Raw genomic sequence first — 25,801 nt, 5'->3', positions numbered from 1 at the left:
TTTCACAGCCTGTTGTTGAATTGGGCATCCTGTGTGGTTGCAGTTATGCTGCATGTATGAGAGATGTTAAGTTCCCCCAATACTTTGGAAAGGGGTAATGATTCTCCAGCTGCTCTTTCTGTGGCCAGTGAAGAAATATTTCACCTTGCAAATAGAAAATTTTGTTCTACAAATCAGAATGACAACCTTCCTAAATCTCTGTGGAAGTGTGCAAGAATGGAAGTCAGACTTTCTCTGTATATCTGTTCCCTTTGGAGAAAAGTTCTCATAGTACTGTATTACTCTGTTCTAGTTATCGGGAGACCAGTTAATATTTCTGGACAGAGAGAATTCCCATTTTTTTTTTTTTTTTTTTTTTACAGCTTGGCAACACCTAGTTCCCAGTGGGTTAGCCAGAAGAAAAGGCATATATTGCCTGGTGACATCTCCTTGGTTAGGGCAGGACAGCGTGTCTCAGGAGCAATAAAGAGATGGAGTGACATGGGTTGCTAAGGTACAGGCTGTCATGGCATGCTCATTAGCACATTCTCTCCCTCCAGCCTCTTTGCTAGTTCTCTTGCATGTCTGCAGTGAGTTCATGATTTGAATGCCCATCTGCAAAAGACAATATATGAGTTTTTAATTCTCTTCCCTATGGTCATTTTCCCCCCCTACATTCTGAGTCATCTTTGATTAAACAAAACAAAGATACTACTGTTAATTATGCATCCTTTGAAACAGCACAAAAATTCTCTTTTGTATATGTGGGGGGATGCTTTTGATGGGGATAGTAATTTATGATGGGGGTGTTTGAAACCATGGACCAAGAAGAAAGAAGCTAAGAATCATATTTAGCAGAGTTTGAGTCTACTAAGATAGGAAAAATTGCTTCTGTTTTTTCTTGTTTTTCAGATTCCTCAAACCTTTCACTTTCTGCCCTAAACATATTATTGTCAACACAATTTCATTCAACCATTTTTATTGTTCTCTTTAGACACCTTACTAATACTGACATTTTTGTTTAAACAGCTAAAATTGCAAAAATAAATGAGGTACTATACTATTGGCAGGTTGTAGACAGAGTGTATGAGCAAACTGGAAATCTGCCACCCCCCTGCTAGCACTTTAAAGATTAATGTGAAGTGGGCATGGGTGCTGTCAGAATTAGCACTTAGCTTTGCCAGGGCCTTGGCATGAGGTTCTAAGGTAATCCTGGAGCTAGCATTCCATGGCGGGTTGGTACAGGCTGGTGAGTTGGCAAGCCTCCCAGAGAGGGGGAACCCCAGCTAATGAGAAATGGGGGTCATCTCAAGAAGGTTGTTTTGACAGTGAGGCCCACCCACAGTCAGGAAGTGAGACAGATATGTACTTGGGGTTGGGGGAGATTTAAGCCAAGAGGTACGTTGAACAAGACCATAGAAAACTCAAAAACTCACTTTTAGTGTTTTCCAACTATGGATGACTTGTAAATACCCTGAAGGAAGTGTATTTGTATGTGTGTGTACTCATTTAAGACCTCCATTCTTATCTTTCCTGGCTTTTGAAAGTTAAAATCTAATGCTAGCTTCTTTTGGTGGTACAGGACCAGTTCTTTGCAGTTTCAGGCAGGTGTTTGTGGCAACTATGACTTTGCAACAATTGTGTGAACAAGAAAAAAATTGTGGGCAAAATGATTTTCTGTAGCAAATGGAAATTTTATGGTCGTGTTTTGTGGGTGGTTTAACAGGCAAAGTGCTCAGCTCTCTTTTGATGTCTCTTTTTTTTCTTCTACAGTTTTTTGAAGAAGCAGGATGCTGATCTAGACGTGGAAAAAGTAAGTTGACAAGTTTCATACTGAGAGTACATACCTTATAAATGAAAAAGGGTTTCCTATTGGAACTCAAGACTTGGTCCACTTTGAACTTGGGATTGTGACTCTGAGTCTATAGGTCTCTGAGAGAGAGGTAGAGTTGGAGATGGAGCTGGTATACGAAATAGCAAGTCTTAGCTCACTTAGGTGAACCTGCTCGTTTCCCCTTTCCCAAAGTTGAGTTGTAATACTCAATTTTGCTAAGTATAAGAACATATGTTTTAGCTATTATATATGTCTCCTCATCCTAGTAATAGAATGGATCAGTTGTCCTGTGCTTGGTGAGTCTTCAGGCTTGGTGTGGGATGGGTAGCACTCTTCCTCAAACTGATTAAGGGAAGTCCTCTTTAGTCCGTTCACTGTTGTTTTTCTCCAGCCTCAGATGGCTACTGCTTAACTCTGTCCCTACTTGTACCTTTGAATTAAAAGCACTCACCTGGAGGGTGTGGCTCAGTGGTTGAGCGTGAACCAGGAGCGTGATTCCAGGGTGGGACACATGCCCAGGTTGCAGGCTTGATCCCCAGTGTAGGGCGTGCAGGAGGCAGCCAATCAATGATTCTCTCTCATCATTGATGTTTCTATCTCTCCCTCCCTCTCCCTTCCTCTCTGAAATCAAGTCAAAATATATTTTAAAAATAAAAATAAATAAAAGCACTGTGTAACAGGGTCATCTTTCATTCACTTACCATTTTTTGGTGCTCACTGGTGCAGACACCATGCTGGATTCTATTAGACAGATATGACTGTGACAGATGAGTGCTCAGGTAATTATTATACAGTGTGCTAAAGCTGTGCAGAGGGGCTCTGGAAGCTCAGACTGAGGGCTGGGCCATCTAGAGAAGCTCTTTGGTGGAGAGATTGTGTGAAAGAACCATGTATGCATTCATTCTGTGAACGTTTGCCATCTCCTCTGCTTGTACGTCTCTCTCATCTTCCAGGTGCTTTGGGTTCCCATAAAAGGCAGGATTTAAGACTCACTAGCCACCTATAGGATCCTTTTCTGCCCCAAGCTCCACTGCACAGTTCTGTTGCCTTGGGTATAATTTATCAGCAGTTCCGAGTTGCATTCCTTGATTTCCTGGCCACTCAGGGGCTGCCCCTTCATCATCTGAGAATGCCTTGGGGTTATTTCTCATTTTGAATTTGGGTGGAAGAGAGATTCTTCTCCCTGAACCAGCACTATTCCATATGCAGACATTCTGCCTTTAAGTTGAGGAAGTGTACTATTTGAAAACCCCTTCTAGAACAATTATGAGCATTCCTTGACCTTTGACCCATGCAACCCCCTAGCTCCTGCAGAGTGGTCTGTGATCTACTTCAGTCATGTAGCTCAGACAAACGAAGGGCACTCGGGAAAATAAAAAGGCTCTAGTCAAAGCTAGGCAGGGGGGAGCCTTTTTAGAATCCCTGTGCATTGAGGTTTTGGCTGTGGAAGCCCAGGTTGGCAAAGGCACTGCCTCTGAGGAAGGAGGGGTAAGCATTGTGTCCATGCTGGGCAGGCCAGACTCACAGCAGGCTGGAGCCTTTGGGTGTCAGGAGCCACCTCAGGTTGGTGTAGCACAGAACAGCTGGAACCTCTGCCGGAGCAGTCCAGGAAATGCCTGATGCAGCTCCAGGCTGCAGGGTGTGTCATGCCTGGAGCAGCTCAGGCTGAGGTGAATCCTGTAACCATGAGCGGGGGAGGTCCAATTGATGCAGGAGGCGGGCCCATTACCTTGCATTCCCTGTACAACCCAACGCCTGGCAGACAGGAGCGCTCAGTAAATGGGATGGGAAGCCCTGAGTGGAATGAATTAAATTCTTGCTTCAGCTCTGCTGTTCACTTGCTCTGAGACCTTATGCAAATCTTTTCTCTTCTCTGGGCCTCATTTTTCTCATGAGTAAAGTGGTCTCTTTTCTAGGACCAAGTAGAGTTCTTCATTTTTTAACTTAAAAAACACAAACCACACATATTTTTTGGTTTTTCTGATTTGGGCTTTGTGCCAAAAAGGATAAAAGACTGTTAGCCACCAGTCTGAAGAATGCTTAGTAAGGCCCACCACAGGTTGGCAGCTCCTTGAAGGCACAGGCTTGTGTTTTGTACCTGGAGGTACAGTGAGTGTCTAATGAGGGAATGAGCAGTGTGACCAGCCCTGTCATGTGGGTTGTGTGTTTGTAAGTATTGAGGGAATTTGGAATGAGAGAAGCCATAAATGGGGTGGGAAATGCTTCTTGGGCTGTGTGAATTTGAACTGCCTCTGAAGGGCTCTGCCTACACCCTCTCAGTAGAGTGGTTAACTGCCCAATGGGAGTTTGCTGTTTTAAAAGCTCTACTTCAAAAGCTCCAATTCCATAATCTTTTTCTAATATTGGTAGTACTGTTGAGCAGAGATGTGTCAACTGTTCTTTTTTCTCTGTTTATATATCTGCCATTGTACAACAAAATGATACAATTGGACAATCCAAGTGAAGAAAGTCACAGAAGTCATAGTGTGTATTTTTAATGGAATTTTGAATTTTCTCTTTCAGTTGAATATTTTTGTAAAGACAGAACTGAATGGAAAGTTGGCTTTATTTTGACATGCCAAAGTCAAACCTAAATCATAAATTGTGTAATTATTAATTATTGTCTATAGTTTATTGGACTTCCACTACATGCTGAGTACTTTACATGTGTCACACTTGACCGTTGTAATAATCTTGTGAGGGAACCATGTCCCTTACCGTTAGTTGCTCAAGGCACCATAGTAACAGAAGTAACAGATTTCTCTTTCCCATACCCTATCTTACCTTGGAATTGCTATAATATTTGAGACAATATATTTGTATAATATTTTAAAAAAAGTTTTATGAGTAAATAATTAAAAAAGCAATGTTACTTTCTAGAGAGGCCTTCCTTGACACTCCCCCTCCCTATCTGCATAGAGTTGCCCTACCACCTTCCACTTCTTCATATTTATCATTGTTGTATAGTTGTTTGTACAATAACTGTGAATTATCTGTGTTCTCTATTGAACTGTAAGCTTTGTCAGGACTAAATCCTTACAAGTGCTAAGCATAGTGCCTGTCTCCTAGCCTGCCTTCTTAAAAGGTTGACTTCAGGCGTGAATGAATGGCACCTCACCAAATTAAGGGGCAATGGGAACCAATGAAAGCAAGTTTGGTAGGTGGCAAAGTAAAAAATATTGTTTTGTATGCCAGATATCATGTTTCTCTTTTCCATCTATGGGTTTTATCTGTGGAAACTATGCTTGTTAATAGCATTTTATGATGATAAGACAATCATTCCTTGGCTTTCTCTCCAAAAATACAAAGTTTCAAGCAGACAAATGAATGGATAATTCTTTAAAATGAAGCAATCTGGGTAAGCAAAGAGAATCTGAAGATAAAAGAGGGCAGTAAGAGCACAAAGGAATATTAAAACTTCCTTTTTGCACAGAATCATCTAGAATTATTGAGGGATACACTTCTATGGTTCCATAAATCAGATTTAAATATATAAAGTGTATCTTCTAAAAGTGAAACTCATACTCAACTGAATTTTAAAGAATATGTAATCAGGTTAGGTCAGAGGAACAAAAATGCATTTTTTAAAGTAAAACATTAAATTGAATCATCCTGTTTAGTAATTTAAATCATAATTTAAATGGATTTGATTAAAATAACATCTACTTTGGCCATAACTACTCTCAAAGGGCTGAGGAGAGAGGTTTGGTTTTCCTGTATTATATATGGCCTTGGTCTAGTCTGATTAAAAGTGTTTTGGACCAGCTGGCGTGCTCAGTGGTTGAGCATCGACCTATGAACCAGAAGGTCACAGTTCGATTCCTGGTCAGGGCATATGCCTGGGTCATAAGCTCTATTCCCAGTGTGGGGCATGCAGGAGGCAGCAGATCAATGATTCTCTCTCATCATTGATGTTTCTATTTCTCTTTCCCTCTCCCTTCCTCTCTGAAATCAATAATATATATAAATTTTTTAAGTATTTTGAGAGAGGCCCCATCATTCCTGTAGTTTGAGTGAGACCAAGAATTCCTTTGTTGCTATTCTAACTGTTTGCAGGATTTAGATAGTTGCCTTTAGGCCACAACTATGGCCACAAATGCTACTGTCTATTTGATAGACATAGGCCTCCCCAAATAAAAATTGTCATTCAAATAGAAAACCAAACAGAAAAATCATCTCTTGCATTAGAGATGTTTCCTTTTTTTTCTGTGAGTTCCTTGAAATGTGTTAGTCTGTAAATGTAGAATGTATGTAGAAGTTGCTCAGTTTACAATGTTTATTTTGTTTTAATAAAGTCCCAAGAGAAATGATAAAAATATCCTTGATTCTTATTGTGGGACTAATAGTCTTATGAAGACAAAATCTGGTTTTAAACAGTTGAGGCTTCAATTTGAGACTGCATCTGGAATCAAGCTTTAAAGCCATGGGTACATGATTCCTACACAGCTGGTTTAGAGGTAGAAAAATTAATTCATACAAGATTTTTCCCAAGTTGGAAGGAATAGGATTTCCAGGAATCAGAAGGCCAGCAGTGCTTGCCTGTGTCCAAAGGCTTGAGAATGCTGGTCACTTGGAAGACATAGGGCTGTGTCTAGGTGGGTATGTGATGGCAGCATCTTACTGTGTGTGTTAGTTGCTCTATGGAGTTAAGGGGGAGAGTAAGAGAAGTAAGGAAAGGCCCTGGCCGGTGTACCCCAGTTGGTTGGGCATCTTGTGGTGCACCAAAAGGTTGCTGGTTTGATTCCCCGTCAGGTCACATGCCCGAGTTGTGGGCTGTATCCATAATAGGAGGCATGCCAGAGGCATGCAATCTATGTTTCTCTCTCACATTAATGTTTCTGTCTCTCCCTCTCCTTCCTCTCTCTAAAATTCTATAAAAATATTTAAAAAAGAAAAAGAGGAGGAAGGAAAAAACAGCATAGGCCAAACTCCCTGCCATCTGTAGAAGCCATTGCTTCCTGAATGGAGGGGAGGGCTCACCAGTACTTGTGGGGACTGGAGAGGGCAACTCCTATTCAGTGATGGGAGTTAAACTCTTTCTAGTTTTCATGCATAGGCCTGCCAGCCCCAGTGCCTGTGGGATATTAAGGTTAGCCCCAGAGCTTATAGGATGACAAGTCAGCTTCCATTCTTCATGTCCACTGCCCCAACCTTACACACAGATTGGCTCATTCTACTGGTGATCAGGCATCAGGAAAGACCAGCCTCTGTCACTGGGTAATCAATGAGTGAAGGCCAGGCTTCACACAGCCTGCTTCCCTAGTGACTGGGGATCAGGGAAAGGGAATGGCTTTGGGTTAGGGGATAGTGTTTAGGAAGGAGGAACTTGCTTAGAATTCTGTTTTAAACTGAAGAGCAAACATTTTTAGTCCTGGACCCAAAATAGTTGTTATGCATCATCCATAATAACTGACCAACTTTCTTTTACATAGATCTCTAGATTGTAAAATTAAGTGCGGCTGTCCAAGAAGAAAAAGCTTGCCTTCTGCCAATTCAGATTTCCAAGACAATTAAAGACATTTTTTTCCTAGACATTACAAACTCAGGGAGATATTTATGACCCTTGGAAGAGCTACAGATAACAGTGTTTACATTGTCATTCAAGTAAAGAATTGAAAAATTGGGATGACTTATATAGTCTGGATGCAGAACAGTTAAATCATTCGTTTCTCAAACAATGAATGCCTGTGGGCCAACTACTGTTCTAGTCCAGCGGTCGCCTACCTTTCGGACCTCACAGACCACTGGTTGCCGACCACTGTTACTAGTCTACATGCTATCTTATTCAGTTGCCCTATTTTATAAGTGAGGAAAGTAAAGCCCAACAGAAGTTAAATGATTTGCCCAAAATCTTACATCTAGGAAGTGGCAAGTTCCAAAAGTAGGCCTGGGACCTGGCACTGCCTTCTCTTTCCACTCCAGGATGGATGTTCTCTTGTTCTGAAGCTCAGCAGAGCGAAAGACAAATGACTCATCATCAGCTTCATGTATTTAACTGTTAATTTTATATGCATTTTTCATTTTCTCTTCACTTAATTTAAAAAGACTTTCTTATTTGTGGTTTTAAGGATGTTTTTATTAAGAAGAAATTAGAAAATTTAAAAGAGGACCCATCTCTTTGAACCTGATCTGGTTCCACCAGGTGGTCCCTTAGGTAACAGCATTAGAATGAGTTCCAAGGATGGCATTCTGTGGCAGTGGGAGTCTGGGGAGGCCTGTGGGACACTCATTGTCTTTCCATGGCTGGTTTCTAGTCTTGGGGATCATTTCATTTTATTCCTCATCTCAGTAACATTCATCATTCTCTAAGGTGAGCAGGATGTTGCCAGGAGAGTTTGGGGAGAAATACTGCCCACATTAAAATAGAGAATCAAGACAAGTTTCCACCACTCTGTAGGCTTTCTCCCGTAGCTGTGAGTTGCTGCATAATTTGTTCCACTGCAGCCAGGCCTGCTGGGTAGAGATTGGGATCATTTGGTTGTCTGCTTTGCATAGACTTATTGTCTGCTGAAATCGCCTGTGAAGGAGAGATTATTGGTAAAATATGTATGAAGAATGGCTTGAAAGATGCTTTTGTCCCTGCCCCTACACTCTTTTAAAAGCAGAGTTGCACTTGTTCTGAGACTGGTATGGAATAATCCATAAAAATAGATTAATTCATGCTTTTCCCTTAAAAAAGGTAATACTACCCACTTTTTGCCCACAACAAAATTTTATTTAAGCAGAAAACTTTCTGGATTAACCTGTGGCTGCCATAACAAATGACCATAAACTTGGAGTTTAAAACAACAGAGATGTATTCTCTTATGGTTTTAGAGGCCAGAGGCTAACATCAAAATATCGATAAGACTGAATTTCCTCCAGTGGCTTTTGGGGAAATCTGTTACTTGCCTCTCCAGCTCCTGGTGGCTACAGGTGTTCCTTGACTTATGGCCACATCACTCCAGTCTCTGCCTCTTCCTTCTTATGGCCTTTGCCTCAGAATGTCTCTCACATCTCCTTCTGCATCCCTCTTATAAGGCTGCCTGTGATGGCTTCCAGAGCCCACCAGGCAATCCAGGATGAGCTGGTCTTCTCCAGACTCTTAACTTTATCATATCATATGTCATATGTCATATATCATATATCATATATCATATACCATATATCATATATCATATCAAATCAAATCATATCATACCATATCATTATCATATCATACCATGCCATAGAAGGTGACAGGCACAGATTGCGGGGAATAGGAAGTGAATATCTGGTGAAGGAAGTGAACATTTTTATCCCTCCCACAACTTCTCCTAGGGAATTTCTGTATTTTTCATTTCCTGAAACAAAGCTTGTGACCACTTGTTTCACATACTACTTTAATGACTTTTATTTTCCTGGAAGGAGCCATTTGGAAGACCTAAGACCTGACCTTGTCTCTTTGACTTCAGAAAGGGAAGACCATGCCTATCTTCTTTCTCAGATTGGGGTTATTGTAAGAATGAAGAATTCTGGGTTCTGAGAGTGGGAAGGGCCTTTGAAATCAGATCCTCTCAGTCTTGGGGGGAACTGAGGTTAGAGATGAAGGGTCACCTGAGTCAAGAGCAGAGATAGGGCCAGCACTGACGGCTTAGCCCGCCCCTTCCTCTCTGTTCCTGCAGACAGATCCCTAAGCTGTCTTTCAGAATGTAAGCCACTGGGTCCTTCATATGAGAGCTCTTCAGCACCTGAAACCTTGCAAATCCTGCTTTCCTAGCACAACAGCCCTGGTTTTTACAAATATTCTTACTTGTCAGGAATTCTGTCATTCTGATAACTTCCTCCTATATGTGTTCCCTTTATGTCATTGCCTCTTTTAAAACGTGGCTCTCAAACATGAACAATTTTTCAGAGATGGCTTACCCAGGGTAGAGTAAGGACTCTACGTCTAAACTGTTAGGTCTTAGGAGATGCACATATTTTCCACATCATTATATACTTAACTAATGCAGACCAAGATTACATCTCTCATTTAACCACTCTATCACACCTTCAGCTTGCATTGAGCTTGTGTTCAATAAAAATTCTTAAGACTTTAAAATATGAATTGCTCTAAACCTTTCCCCTTTGCTCCTGCCATGTAGAAGAGCTGGGTTCCTGGCAGTAGGAGGATCAGATCAGCTTGGGATCCAGAATACAGTCCAGACAGGAATCCAGAGAAGAGGTAGATCCATGGGCTGGGGCATGCTTGTGGGAACAGTACCAGCAGCAGGCAGTAAACAGGAGGCAACTAGGACAATTTGGTAAGGCATAGGACCAGGAGGTCCTCCCACAGGCAGCAGTCTAGAGGGACAGATGTTTATCAGCAACACTGTTTGGCTGAGCAAGTCGAGGGCCAGAGAGGAATCCCGGTGTGCAGGAACAAGACTCTAGCCAGAAAGCTGATGAAAAGAGTTGGGTCCAGAGCAAGTTACAACTGCTGAAATGGGAGTGGGGCTCAAGACAGGAGCTTTAGCCCAAAGGATAAAAGCCCCAGGTCTGAAGCCAGGGTCATAACAATGATGTCAGTCTGAGTGTCCATGGCCTGGAACCTCAGCCACTCAGAGCCTGGGCCACAGTCTGCAGAATTGTGAACAGCGTAAGTTGTCTCAGCTAAGGTTGGACATATAGATATTGGATTTTTTTTACAATTAAAAGCAGAATTTTATCTCTGTTAATGGGGGGGGGGGGTTCTTTTGTTGTTTTGGTCAGTTTTGGCAGTTATTCCAGTCTGTTGATAGATTTTACAATTTCTATTCTTTCTTCCAATTAATTAACTATCCCCTTTCACCTGTGAATTACCTGTGATCATAAGCACACCCTGATGAAAACATTAACCAAGAACGATACTCCTGCTGTGCAAGGGCCTCCTTCCAGGTGGATGTTGCTTCTCAGTGATGTTGGTGCTCAGTCAAATCTGAGTTCACCAAACTGAATTGTCACTTGGCCCGGGATTCCCTATCTTGATCAGCTGTGCTTTCAGTGGCTATCAGAGGCTTTGCTGACATGCAAGTGCTCTGTGACCACAGCCTATCACTCTGATAGTTCTGAGAAAATGTCCCGAGGTGGGGGCAGTGCTACAGGAAGGGGGACTTGGTGGAATGCTTACTTCTTCACTGCTCTGAGGGCAGAGCAGAGCTACCAGTTCTCATTGATGTCTGTGGGTTTCACTCTGGGCATTAGCCTGTAGGTGATTTTTAAGGAGGGACAGAACCCCATATTCAGATCTGGAGTCATAACCTTTGTTTTAAGGGTTCATCTCTGCTAAAGACTGATCCTCCTGTGTGGCTTATGTGTGGTCTGTGAAGAGCGCTCAAAAGACTACATACGTATGAGTCACACTGTTGGGTGAATACCACCACTTCTCAGAAAATGGAAGGGTGTGTGTTAAGTTGTGAAATGTGTCACTACTGAATATAGTCAGAGGATAAAGTGAGGGAAAGGAAGTAACAATGCTGTGTGGATCATTTATGTTAACAGAAGAAGGGATTACACAACAATTTATTCATTTGCATAGTCCTTCCGAACAAGACTACCAAGAGAAAGTGAGATGGTTTCAAGGTCGATCAGAAGGCATGTGATGCAGTAGACAGAGTATGTGGGCCTCAGGGGCTTGAGTAAGTCCTGACCGTGCCACTGAAGAGCTGTGTGATGTTGGCTGTGGGGGAAGCAGATAGTCATCAAGTGTAATCTTGCAACTGTGGGGAGTATCTGAAGGTGGAGTACAGGGTGCTGTGAAATACATACAAGAGAATCCCAAATAGGAGCTAGATGAAGAAAGGACATAATTTACCAGCTTCTATTTGCTGTTCCCCCTTTGGTCAATATTGGCCAAGGATTGGATAACTTTCAGGTATGATATGGAGTAGATTCATACTTAATGTAGAAGACTGGGCCGGGGAAGAAGATTCCTTTCCATTATTTTATTTTTAATAATTATTTTAAACAAACACAATCTTTTTGTGTTTGGGGAAGATTTTGTCCTTCTTTAGAAGAATATTCTCAAAAATAGTCCTCTCATACTGGGGGTGGGGGAAATACTCATTTTTTAAAATCTTCACCTGAAGATATGTTTTAGAGATAGGAAGGGAGAGAGAGATGAAAGAGGAGAGAGAGAGAGAGAGAGAGAGAGAGAGAGAGAGAGAGAGAGAGAGAGAGAGAGAGAGAGAAACATTAATCAATTGCCTCATGTACACGCCCCGATTGGGAATCCGAACCCACAACCTTATGGTGTGTGGGATGTTGCTCTGACCAACTGAGCCACACAGTCCAGGGTGGAGGAAACAGTAATTTAAAAAACAAAGTAACTGCCACTGTGCCTACTGTACTATTATCAAATGAGGGGGAAAAGCTTGATTCATGTATTAAGGTGATGCTTATTGAAAAAAAGTAAATTTGATAATGGGAAAAAGTTTGTACACCCTTTTGGTATTGAAAATGGAATAACCTATAAAACCTATTTATGAAGTTTAGAAGTTGTCACAGTGATCCATAGTGAAGTTTCAGATGTGAGGGAGGCCTCATGAGCAAAATGTCAGTAGTGTTTTTTTTCATTTGTAACCCACAAACTGGTAGAACAAAAATCTTTGACAGTTACCGTAATATTTACTGTATTTTCTTGTGTTTGTGTTAATAAATATTGGCTACTAGCCAATCAAAAAACTTTTTTATTATTCAATTGTAACAACAGTGTCAGAGAGGAAAATATAATTAGGTTTTTGTGTTTTCTAGATAGTAAATGTAGCAACAGCAATAACAAGACATAGTATAATGTATTTTGAATTTAAAAAAGATTCAGAAACAGTCATTTCAGAACCAACAGAGCATGATTTGTCAGAGGAGAAAAAAGCGCTTGTTTGTTGTTGTTGTTGTTGTTGTCTTTTTTTTATAATAGACTTTAATTTTTAGAGCAGTTTTAAGTTCACAGCAAAATTGAGAAGGTACTAAGATTTCCATTATGTTCCCTACCCCCACACATGCACAGCTGCCCCCACGGTCAACCTTCAGCATCAGAGTGTTATTTTTATTACAACTGATGAACCCATATTGACACATCATTATCACCCAAAGCTCATAGTTTACATATGAGTTCACTCCTAATGTTGAGCACTCAATGGGTTTGAATAAATGTATAATGACATGTATATACCATTGCAGTACCATACAGAATATTTTCACTGCCCTAAAAATCCTCTCTGCTCCATCTGTTTATTCTTCTCTCACCCTAATCTCTGGCAACCAATGACTTTTTTACTGTCTCTATAGTTTTGCCTTTTCTAGAATGTATTTGGAATCATCCAGTATGTAGCCTTTTCAGATTGTCTTCTTTCACTTAGTTATATGCATTTAAGATTCTTCCATGTCTTTTTGTGGCTTGATAGCCCATTTCTTTTTAGTGATGAATAATATTTCATTGTTTGGATGTCCCACAGTTTATTTATCCATTCACCTCTATTCAACAAAGCTTGGTTGCTTTCAAATTTTGACAATTATGAATAAAGCTGCTATAAACACCCATGCACAAGTTTTTGTGTGACCATAAGTTTTCATTTGTTTGAATAAATACCAAGGAGTATGGTTAAAGACCAAGGAGTGTTTTTTGTTGGAAAATTTGGAAATTGTTTTTTATTATTTTGTGGGGGCCTAGGCCTATTTATATGTACATTTTAGGAAGCCATCACTTCACCTGATGCTTTAACACATGAAAGTCCATTGGTATATCTTGGTTTAAATTTGAGATGGTGAATGACAGATATTTGTATTTTCTCTTATATCACTCTATCTCTTGACCCCATGACCATCAAGAGCTCTCTTCACCCAAATTAAAGGAACTCACCAACTTGCTTTTCTGCAAAGGCCGTCCTTTTTTCTCTTCTTCTTTTCCCACAATCAGGTCTCTGAGTCAGGTTCTTGTCACCTCTCACTTTGGAATCACCTTCGCTGGCCTGGTATTTCAGACTTGTCTTTCAGTCTCCTTGTTCATTGCTGAATATAGACTTCTTGATAGAAGTTATGCAGTTAGCCTGGCCCCCTGACTGTAACACAGCATCATGCTCCTCCGGGGCTGAGTATGGAGTTGCTTCACAGTATCCTGTCACCTCTTTACATAAGCTTTCCTTGTGATTTTTTAAAATACTCTTTACTTTGGTATGTATGTCTTCTGTGGTCAAATGAAAATAGAGCTATTAAAGTGAAAATGGAGATATGCTATTCTGTTTTCAGGTTATGGTACAGGTAGAATGAAACATTTTTTGAAGAAAAATCTAGTTACCTAGACTTGCATCTCCAGGACAGTATTATAATCTGTGTATTTTTTTTTTCATAAGTAGTCTACTAAATGGCGGGGGGGGGGGGGGGGGGGGAACTGATGTAAAAAAAACTTTGCCAAATTCATTTGCTTTTGAAATAATCGTTTTATCAGTTTTAATTTCTGAGTAAAAAAAAATAGGAGGAGCTTTTAGAATAAGAATTCCTGAAATAGAATAAATCTAATAAGAACTCTTATTTTGTCTAAATTAAGGGTGTGGTACCAAGATCAGGGACTCTTAGAAGGAGTCTATCTAAGGTTAGAGCAGAAAAGTAATTTCAGAGCTTACACTTTTTAAAAAAATTATTACAGATGCCCCCCTTTTTTCCCCATTGACCCCCTCCACCCAGCCCTCACCCACCCTCAGGCCTTCACCTTACTATTGTCTATGTCCATGGGTTATACATATATGCATCAGAGCTTACTCTTAAAAAAAGGAAAAAAAGATGAAGAATTATGTCAAGATTGGAAGCCTGGGTGTCTGAGAGATGGGTGGACCTGAGATTATTTTATAGGAATGAGGAAGGGGCGGTTTGGGAAACTCAGGCTGGGTAGCAGTAATTTGATGGAGCATATGTGACAAGTTTCTTAGGACAGCAGGAGACCTTGCAGTTGGTTCAGTGTGGGAGATCCAGGCCAGCATTGCTGCCTACAGCTCCCTGGTGTAATTTAGCAAATAGCCATTGCACTCTGAGTGGCATTTCATGTCCCCTTGCAACACAGTTGGCACCACCTTCTAAGCAAGATGTCATGTAGAGTCGGCCACTCCATCAGTGGTGGCCTGAATGGATGCTCCAGGTGAGTCCATGTAGATAACAAAGGACATCATGTTGGGTCTTCAGTGGTCATCATGTTTGATTGGATCAGAGTGGGCAGGCACTCAGTCTAAAACAAGGGGCCACGCTGAGGGCTCTGCAGAGGTTCAGAGTGCTGGCAAAGAGGTGCTGAGGTGGGGCCAGGGCTCAGGGTAACATGAAAAATGATGATGATGATGATGAATACAAAAGAATACATATGCATACAAAGGAGTGCATGCGTGTTAGGAACATGCACACACACACAGAGTAGGGGGAGAGAGAGAGACAGGAGTGGAGGGGGAGAGAGAAATATAACCCTTCCCCACACCCTTTTGCAGCTTAAGAGCTAGAATCTCACTAGTACCTTGGAAGCCCCTATGTATTTCTCCCCAGCCAGACCCCTGTCCCTCAAAAGGAACCATTGTTCTGAATTTTGTGCTCATCATTTCCTGGCTTTTCTGTGTAAGTATGTTTCCCTAAACAATCTATTATTAAGTTCTGTTTGCCTTGGGGCTACAAATAAATGGTAGCCTTGTGCCATTTGCTTTTTTCAATCAACATTTGTTTTATAAGAGTCATCCCCATTGATGCATGAAGTGGCATGCATGAAATTCACTGATCTTCACCGCTATATGGTCTTGCATTGCATTGGTATACCACATTTTTTATGTATCCAGCCTCCTCTTGATGGACATTTGGGTCATTTCCAGTTTTGTGCTATTTAAACAGTGCTGCTATGAACATTCTTACATCCTGCTGTCAACAGTTTCTCCAGGGTAGGTGCCTAAGAGAAGGACTTCTGAGTCTTAGAGTATCTGCATCTTCAAGTTTACTGGATAATACCAAATAGTTTTTCGAAAGTCATTCTATTTAGACGTTCCATTTGACATTCGCATGAGTAACAGATTAACTTTTTTTCAGATTAAATTTTAAGAGACGGAAAGATGAAATGCAGGATTAACTAAATATTGGAGAGGAAAAGATGTCCTCAGTGTCTTACAACTTCCAATCAGTGCGGTAGAAAGAGCTAGGGCTATGAAGAGAAAAGTGCAGGTTTTAAGGAGCCACTGTGGGAAGGGAGAAAATCCCCTTGCATGAACTGTAGTCACATTCTCATTAGGGAGGAACTTTTATCTTAGTAGCAAAGAATGCCAGTTCTCTCCATTTTCACTCAGTTTTCTCTGATCAGCAATAATCTTTTGTTATTACTACTAATATATGTATTATTATAGTAATACATATAGTAATAACTAAAGATTATTATTTATCTGGGGAGCAGATAGATGCTGCCAGGCATGTAAGTGTGCTGTTTCCACATCAAACTGATGGTGGCATGGATTCTAATTAAGCTTCCAAAACAGATATCCACCCAGAGGCACACACATATTTCAGAGATTACTTTCCTCCAAACATGAGATTTTTCTGACAGCCATGCTTTGTGTTTATAAATTCAGTAAACTTACACAGGGTTTGTCATTGCTTTCTCTTTTACTTCATAGGGTTTTTGATGAGAACTTGAAGCTGCTCTGTAAATTGCTCATTCTCTTGACCTGAGAAAAATGGGATTTAGAATAGCAAATTAACTATGAAATATGACCCAGTCCTAGGGGGGAATTTTGGCTTTGTTTGTGAGTTCTGACCACTCTTACATGAAAAGCTGATAGGATTTGTTTTCTTTTCAATGAATTTTCATTCTTCCAAATCTAGATTTTAATGAGGATAATTTCTTTGGTTGGCATGCCTGTGAAAACGAAAGTAGAGCACTAAACCATTAAAAGCATGTGTGCTCTGGAGTCTCAGAAGTGCAGCTTTTTTTAACTTTTTATTTTTGGGTCACCCTTCATTAACATCATTCATCAGATTTATTTGATTCCAGGCCAGAGAGCTCAGCGGTAGGGGCATTTTCAAAATATTTCAATAATAGTTTTTCATCATCTGTTGATTGGTATTGTCTGTTTGAAACTTTTGGTGGTGACATTACATATTTGAGAAAGCAGCATGTATGCTGGAGGTAACACTTGTGATTTGCCAAAAATTTTTAAAGAAACTCAGTGTTCCAAGATTGAGATCTTATTATGTAAACTATGACATGTCTACTCAATGGAATATTATCTGTTAGTTAATGATTATAAAAATTGTTAAATAAGTTGGACAAATGTTTAAGTTGTTAAATAAAAGAAAAGCAGGATACAAAAATGTCTGTGGAATATGATCTTAGTTTTGAAAGCAAAATGCATGTATGGGAAAAGCCTACAAAAATTATGCCAAAATGCTAACAGTTGTATTTGAGATTATAGGATTTTCTTCTCAATGTTTATTAATGTGGTCATATTACTTTTATAATAAAATTAATTAAAAGGATTAACTTAAGAGAGATCAATCTGGATTTAAATTGCTACTCTACCATTAACCAGCTGTTTGACCTTGGGCAATCTAATTAACTGTCTTCCTGGGGAACTAAAGATGTTATATCTACCCCCACAGGGTTGTTGCCAAGTCAAATAAGTTAATATCCCTCTGCCCATGCAAGTAGCTTCTATAGTGGTTCCCACCCTTCCCAGTTTCCCCTTCTCTGATGAAATGAGCCTCTCCTAGCACACACCCAGCAGCCATGAGTGATGCTCTTTTAATGTCTCATTTCTATTTTGTCCAGTTGGGCCTTTCTCTGATCTCAGTAAACACTTTTGACCTCTTGGAACTTCTGTTTTAGTAGTGACAACTGACGGTTATTTTAGAGAAGTGATTGATGAGTAAAAATGCTTGCCCTTATGTGATAAGAAGGGAAGTTTGAAGAACTAGACTTCCTAAAAGGCCTATAATTTTCAGCTGTTCAAATATATGTATTTGATTGACAGAAATATGCTTGCTAATTTGAGAACACCCCTTGTTAACATCCCTCCGCTGGTGAGGAGAGAACATGTTATGTGCTTGCTAAACAAGCTGGTGACTTTCTTGGCTCTGCCACGTTCTTCTAAGAGACAGGTACAAATACAGTTCACCCTTGAATAGCACAGGGGTAGGTTCACCGAGTCAAAAATCTGTGCATAACTTTTGAACCTCCCAAACACTTAACTACTGATAGCCTGTTATTGAATGCAAGCCTTACTGATAACATAAAACAGTAAGACATTTTTTATCTGTATGTATTATATACTGTATGTTTACAATAAAGTAAGCTAGAAAAAAAAGAAAATGTTATTTAAAATCACAAGGAAAAGAAAATACATTTATAGTATTTATTGAAAAAAGTTTGCATATAAGTGCAGTTCAAACCTGTGTTGTTCAAGGGTCAACTGTTATAAGTAAGAGAAGAATTCAACCAGGACCCCCAGGAGCTGTGTGTGAACCTATGATGTTAAATTGAGCTTTTAAGACTTTGGATGATATGAGATGATTATGTTCAGCAGTTGGTGTAAACAGGGACAGAAATGTTCTATGAGGTCCTAATTTATTTGAGCATAAGCTTACTTCAAGTGGGGAGAAGAAAATTAATTCTGTGATAGTAACAGGGGGCTACAGATTGGCCAGACACTGGAAAATGTAATCTTGCCCTGTGTTTAGGGAACACTTTTAGCAAAAGTTCAAAAAAACGAACAGACTGTCAAATTACAGCGGGAAGGCCAGGGAGGGTTGGGGGTGGAGAGGGGGCGGTTGGTAAGAGATCAACCGAAGGACTTGTATGCATGCATATAAGCATAACCAATGGACACAAGACACTGGGGGGTAGGGGAGGCCGGGGGAAGATCAAGGGGGGGGAAAAAAAGGAGACATATATAATACTCTTTGTAATACTTTAAGCAATAAAATAAAATTAAAAAAAAAAAGTTCAAAAAAAGATGTCTATATGCACATGGAAACAAGTGATCCCATCTGCTTGGACCAGGACTCAGTATCTGAGGTCTCCCCTAGACTCTTAGACTTAGTCTAAGGCAGGAGTACATTCCTGACCTCCTCCAGGCTAGAACCCAGGTCTCTGAGCTCTCAGTTTATGTCTTATCCAGAAGAGTAGCCTCTGCCTCTGCCTTTGCCTCTGCCTCTGCCTCTGCCTCTGCCTCTGCTTCTGACAGGCATGATGCTAGTCACTGGACGTATTGAGCCTCAGTTTTGTTATAAGATGTTTAATCTCTAAGGGCCCTTCTAGCTCAAAAGTCCAAAGATTCAGTCATTCCTTTTTTTTTTTTTTAATGTATCAGTATCTTGAGAAGTACAAGTATTTTAACCATAGGACATCGACTATGAATTCTTTTCCCTTAAAAGTTTGAAGCTCTGAATCAGGCCTCTGGTCTTCTGCAGATGGTTTAGTGGAATCAGAAACTTTCTGCTAAAGTCCACAGTTCCTCATGGCCGTCTTATAGCCCTACAAGGGCCCAAAATGGCATGAGATAAGTTGGAGTGCAGCGGCAAGAACTTTCTTGCCAGCGAAACAGGTTGTTATAGCTAGTAGTAAGAAAGGGAGAAAGCAAGGACAAGAAATGAAAGGCATAAGGACTTCATGGGAAGAAGTAAAGTAGTCTTTATTTGCAGGCAACATGACAGCTTATGTAGACAAATCCTAAGGAATGTGTAAAACCACTACCAGAAAGAACTAATAAGTGTACTTAGTAAAGTCCCAGGATACAAGGTCAATATACAAAATGAATTGTGTTTCTATGTATTAGCTGCTAATAGGTGTAGCCAGAGAAGCAATTCTATGATTAATACTAACAGAAAAAAACAGAAAACAGGAATACACTTAACAAAAACCAGTCAGGTGGTGCTATCTCTGGGGGCAGTGGAGAGTGGGTGGACGCTAACAGTCCCAGACAGTTCCCCAGAGTGGACTCTATTTTTGTATCCCTTACCACTTTTCAAGGGGAAAAGCTATATCAACTTGTATAACTGTTGCTTAGCATCATGAAGACATGAATTGTAATGTTAATTTATATTCAATAAGCCAACAGCACTCCTAGGACCATTTCATAATTTATCTGATACCAAGCATATCTTCTTTCCACTTTGGGTGTAGGATGAAGTTCTGACTGATTTACGGGGTTGGATTAAATCTTAGGAATAAGATGTTCACTCAGAAAGTTGTGATTTTTCTTTCTTCTTTGTTCCTACTTCTGCCTAGGGTGTGACGAGGCATTTAATCAATCAGATAGCAGGAGGATCTCTGTAATGAATTTTTACATGCCCTGGTCATTTTAATGTAATCAACCTTCTTTTAAAAGGCTTCATTAAGTCTATTGTTAGGATTGTAAAACTGCCTGAGAGAGACAGGAGGGCTTTTCCCATTTTCAGAATTCAACAGACAGTTTTTTAATTGTACTGCGTTAGGTGAACGGCAATTAAATGGGTTGGGAGAATATGCAATATTTTTTTATAGCAATATAGGCATGTCATGTATTTATAGTCATTACTGCACAGCCTACTTGATAACCTCCTTTTGGAAAAAGAATGTCATGACTGTTAAAAGGAACTCCTGTTTTTGGCAGGTCTTTGAGTCTAGTTGTGATATTAGCAGATTCAGATTCCCTTGTATTGAAATACCTACCATACATACTAAGCCTTTTGCAAGGAAGCTGTATTTGCAAAGTTCCAAATATGCTTTTAACATAACTTAAAAATGTTTGTGTTAAGTATGCTGGCCAATGTCCGTAGCCTTTGGAGTGTTAACAACATATCTTAGTTTTGACAAGATGAAAGGAGAATAGCTTTCATAGTCCCTAAATTTGGTAATAAATTCTATCTTAGCACCTTATTCTTAATGTGCTCTGACATGGCAGATTTGTCAAGAGATAGGAAATTTCTTATCAAATGTTGAAGATCTTCATACCAACTAAGCCACTGTTCTGGGGCCATTTTGAGGCCCAGATAAAGGCTTGGAATCCTCCAACCAGAAAAATGTCTGGATACATCCACACAAATAGATACAGTACGCTACTTTAGGGGGGCCTCTGGAGCCCTAAACGCTGCTTCCTGGACCCAAAGGCGTGAACCCTTGATATAAATGGAATTGCACAAGCAGCCCCTCATTCCCATCCTTACCCCGACTCCACGCCTAGTCTCTTTCTTGCCCATGTCTATAAATCTATTTTTATTTACACTTTTTTCTCCATTGGGCATTTTTACTCAATATCCTCATTTAGATATTTAATCTAAATGTGACAGAAACTGAAATCCCTTTTTTACCAACACTGATTTCTAGCTCCTCTCATTATTTCCTTAGCCATTAGAGGTCATCATCAACTTCTCCCTCTGCCCTGTCTCCCCAGAAGCTAAGAATAACATGCCCTCTTACTCCATGCATCTAATAGATTGATAATTTTTATCACGTATTCTATCAAGAGCTACCTCTTCCATCTCTTCTGTTTATCAGCACCACCGTGGTGCACCCCTTAAACGTCTGGCCTTTCTTTAAACTGTCCCAACCTCCTCTCCCCTGCACTCCCTCCCCCCAGAACCACCCTGCCACACATTTAGACTCTAGTCTGCCTTCTATGTGGTCTGGTCACAAGAGCACACTTTTACCTTGCCCCTTACCTCCTTGCCCACCTCCAGGAGTTCTTTGTCACTGCACACAGCAAATTCAAAGTTGCCCGCTCCTTCATGTAGGGACTGGCTCTCCTAATCCCATTTCCCACAGAGATTGTTTCTTTCCCTGGGTTCCTTGAATGCCCCTTTCCAGCCACTCCTCTCCCAACTTTCTGCACCACTGACACTCTGCCCCTCCAGGAGGGTGTCTAAGAGAGGCTGGCAGTGTGTTGACAAACAGTGGCTGGGCTTCTGACAGTTTCTGTTCATAAAGTCACTGAGCCTGCAGAAAGATGCACTTCTGCATTTCATCTTCTGATGCTGGTCTGGAGCCAGGGACTCTCTATTTGCTTACCAGTGACTGGCCCACTCTGTGTTGTAGCACGGAGCGAGCCACAGGACAGGCCCTTAAGTGTCCGACGAAGGAATTGTGCAAAGTACCATGGCACATCTATTTCAGTATTTCGTAGACTCAGCTGGAAGTGACCTTTGATCTCCAACTACCTCATTTGACAGCTGAGCAAGCTGAGAGTCAGGGAGGTTAAATGACTTGTGCAAGGTCAGACAGCAATAAAATCAGCTTTAGAACCTGTTTTCTGACTCCCGGCCTCTCTTGTTGTTACACTGCAGGTGCTCAGTGTATGGTTCTTCTTTTCCCCTTCTCTTTAATCTCTATGCGTATTAGTGCCCAGTAGATATTGGGGCTCTTAACACTTGCCTTAGGTTGTCTGCTGCACCTTAATAAGCCTAAATACTTAATAACTACCTAACATTTTTGAGGCGCAGTCAGTACTTTTCATGTCTTTTCATGTTTTAGATTTCACCACAAACCAGTGAGATAGATTGAGTGGGTATCATTCTCATATATCAGAGGAGAAGGAATAATGACTTGGTTCGAGACCATGCAGCTGATAAGTGATACAGGTGAGGAGAAAATGCGATTCTCCTCTATCAGAGGATGATAGTGAGTTAAAACTGTTTTGAAAATCTGGCTTGAGGCTCTGAAATCTTGCCTTTCTTTATGTAAATGTAAAAAAGCAGCTTTCCTTTTGTCTACCAGTTTCCAGTTTAGTAGCTCATTCTACAGTGTGTTCTGAAGCACACTGGTCCCATGAAATGCTCTGTGAGAAATGAATTGTGTGGCAAGATATATCCCCCTCTGGGGGTTCCCAGTGCACATTAGCATTTACAGGCTCTGAGAAGTCCTACTGGAAAGAAGACTGCTGGATGTAGTTTACAGTTCAGCAATGCTAAGTATATTCACATTGTTGCTCAAACAATCTTCAGCACTCTTTTCAGACTGCTGGTCAAATACACATAACACAAAATGTATTATTTGACGATTTTAAAGTTTACAGTTCAGCAATGCTAAGTATATTCACATTGTTGCTCAAACAATCTTCAGCACTCTTTTCACTTGAAAAACTGAAACTCTGTACCCTTAATCAACTCACCCTTCTCCCCTTCCCCACCTTCTGGCAAACACCATTCTACTTTCTGTCTCTATGACTGTGACTATTCTAGGTACCTCATATAAGTGCAATCATACATATTTCTCTTTTTGTAGCATAATGTTCTCAAGACTCATCCATGTAGTATCATGTCTTGAAATTTTTCTTCTTTTTAAAGACTGAATAATATTTCATTACATGGATAAACCACATTTGTTTATCCATTGCTTCCAACTTCTGGTTATTGGGAATAATGTTGCTTTGAACATGGGTGTACAAATACTAGTATCTCTTCTACCCTATTTCACTAATTTGGGATATATGTCCAGAAGTGGAATTGCTAGATCATTTGGTATTCCAATTTTTAACATTTTGAGGAACCACTGTTATTTAACGTATTTTTCTACCCAAGTTTCACAAGCTCACTTGATCACAGAATTCCTTTTTCACACCATTCCTTTGAGTATCACACATATGGGCCTCTTATAAAACACTTGGGGAAATTCTGAGCTCAGTAAGGATTTCCACTTGTTCCAAGGGGCCAGGCAAGGTTTAGGATGCTGGCCAACAGTTCAGCCACAAAGCTCCCAGCCCAGGGGCAAGGTTGGCCAGGATCGCCCCAGGAACTGCAGAAGCACACAGGGTACACAGCAAATGGTAACGGGGTTCTTCTGCTTGAGCCTGATGCTGGAAACTCGGCACTGGTGAAGAGGCTGCTGTGTAGCAATGCCATTTAGCTGCACTGGCTGGACCGCCATGTTTGTTTGACAAGAGCATAAAGAAGAGTGAGCCCTCTTGCCTCTATACCATAAGGGATGAGAATTACTAGAATTCAGAAATCACTGTTTCTTTCATCTCCCTAAAGAGGACAGAATGCCACCTGGTCAAAATCTAAATGGGCTCCTCCACAGGGCTTGTTGCATTGACTCAATCTAATTTGCCTTTAATGTGGTTCCTAAGTAATTGAGGGGTAATTGTAAACACTATAATTGTGTGAGTAGGTAAAAATTCCAACAGAGTTGATTTACCTTCCACACATAGAAAGCTTATGTGGGGCAATGACAGTAAACTGAGGAAAGACAGTAATCTGTGTACCTCAGATGTCCTGGTGGTCTGCCTGGCTCTAGGACAGGGGTGGGCAAACTTTTTGACTCGAGGGCCACAATGGGTTCTTAAACTGGACCGGAGGGCCGGAACAAAAGCATGGATGGAGTGTTTGTGTGAACTAATATAAATTCAAAGTAAACATCATTACATCATTACATTACATTTTTTTTTTAGTTTTATTCATTTCAAATGGGCCGGATCCGGCCCACGGGCCGTAGTTTGCCCACGGCTGCTCTAGGACCAGCTCAGCGAGCCCCAGCCATTGGTAACTCGGAAGGAGGCACTGCATCCTTGAATACCCGCAATGCCCAGTGTCATTTCTCTATACACTGACTGATTCTAGGGGTGCCTAAAAGAGGACAAACTGAGGAGGTCACTGTAGCAGCTGGAGCTTTATCAAGCTGTTTTTGGTGTTGATAAGGTTGAAGATACGGAGGAACAGAAAACTATGGAGTGGATATGTAATCCCAAAGAGCTTTGAACCACCCTGCAATAGGCCACAGGACACCCAGTCTCTTAGCTTCCTTGACTGAGAGCAGATAATGATACCTCACATTGTGGGATGAGAATTTCATAAGCTCTCTGAGATCCTTAGATGAAAGCGGCTACTGATGCACAAACTATTATTATTATATGAGGCTTTACTCTTCTGTAAATAAATGCTATAGCTTATTTTCTCTGACTCTTGCTTTAATGGGTGCAGATTGGCCACCGCCCACCCAAGCCATTTCCCCAAGATCGAGTTCTTCATGGAGGTACTGAGGTGAAGTGGAAAGAACACGAATAAGGGCTTGGGAAACTAATCCCTGGCCAGCCACTTCCCCTCGTGGGGCCAGTTTTCTCACTTCTGAAGGGCCCTTTCTAAGTATCTTCTGGCTCTATCAATTTGTGATTTCATCGAAGGTTAAACTAAAAAGAATTCAGCTTCCAATTATAAATATTTACCGAGTGCCTGGTGTGAGCTAGGCGCTATGCGAGGCGCTTGGGTAAATCAGCGCACAAAGCAGCTTACTCTAGTTGGGGGGAAAGGAGAAGAGACAATAGCGGTATATGTTAACACATAAGTTAATTATTTACTTGTTAGAAAGTGGCATGCTCTGTGCAAAAACAAAATAATGTGGTAAGAGGAATTGGGAATACAGGCAGGTGTTTAAAATGTAGCAAAGAGGAGCTTTCCCATCATGAGACTTGCAGGGGTCCTCAAACTTTTTAAACAGGGGGCCAGTTCACTGTCCTTCAGACCGTTGGAGGGCCAGACTATAGTTTAAAAAAAAAAACTATGAACAAATTCCTATGCACACTGCACATATCTTATTTTGAAGTAAAGAAACAAAATGGGAACAAATACAGTATTTGTATTTGCATGTGGCCCGTGGGCCGTAGTTTGAGGACCCCTGTTAGAGTATCAGCTACATCATTGTTGGGAGGCTGTACTTGAGAGGCATCTCCTGTGGAGATGTTTAGGGAAAGTTTGCTTTTCTTTTTAGAGTCAGGGATATCCTCAATACATGTAGAGGGATTGATCAGGTGATCCTTTTGAAGGCTTTCTTTTTAAACGATTTAGTGGTTTATGCAGGGGTAGCTCCAGAATGTGTGCATGCATGCACATTCATGCATATACACACACGTAGGTGTGTGTGTGTGTGTGTGTGTGTGTGTGCACGCCCACACATACTTCTGAGGAGCAGTACAAGCCAGAGTTGGAAGGACTCAGCTGCTGGCATACTTCCCAGCTCGCTTTTAAAGGGCCAACTGGTGTGCCATAATAATATAGCCCCCTCCATCCTGCCACTTTACAAGGGAAGAACTGAAA

At 40.8% G+C, this 25,801-nt stretch overlaps 1 protein-coding gene across 5 annotated transcripts in view; it reads left to right on the top strand.

Annotated features, from left to right (window-relative positions):
- FYN (FYN proto-oncogene, Src family tyrosine kinase) overlaps positions 1 to 25,801 on the top strand; it is a 206,560-nt gene that overhangs the window by 29,090 nt on the left and 151,669 nt on the right. For all 5 annotated transcript variants that reach the window (XM_081094723.1, XM_081094719.1, XM_081094722.1 and 2 more), the window contains exon 2: positions 1,753 to 1,792. The gene's annotated coding sequence lies outside the window, so the exon portion shown is untranslated. The remainder of the gene's footprint in view (positions 1 to 1,752; positions 1,793 to 25,801) is intronic.

Source organism: Myotis nattereri (assembly GCF_964212035.1).
Source record: "Myotis nattereri genome assembly, chromosome: 6".
In the NCBI taxonomy this organism is placed as follows: Eukaryota; Metazoa; Chordata; class Mammalia; order Chiroptera; family Vespertilionidae; genus Myotis; species Myotis nattereri.
This window is presented reverse-complemented; position numbering and strand designations above follow the sequence as displayed.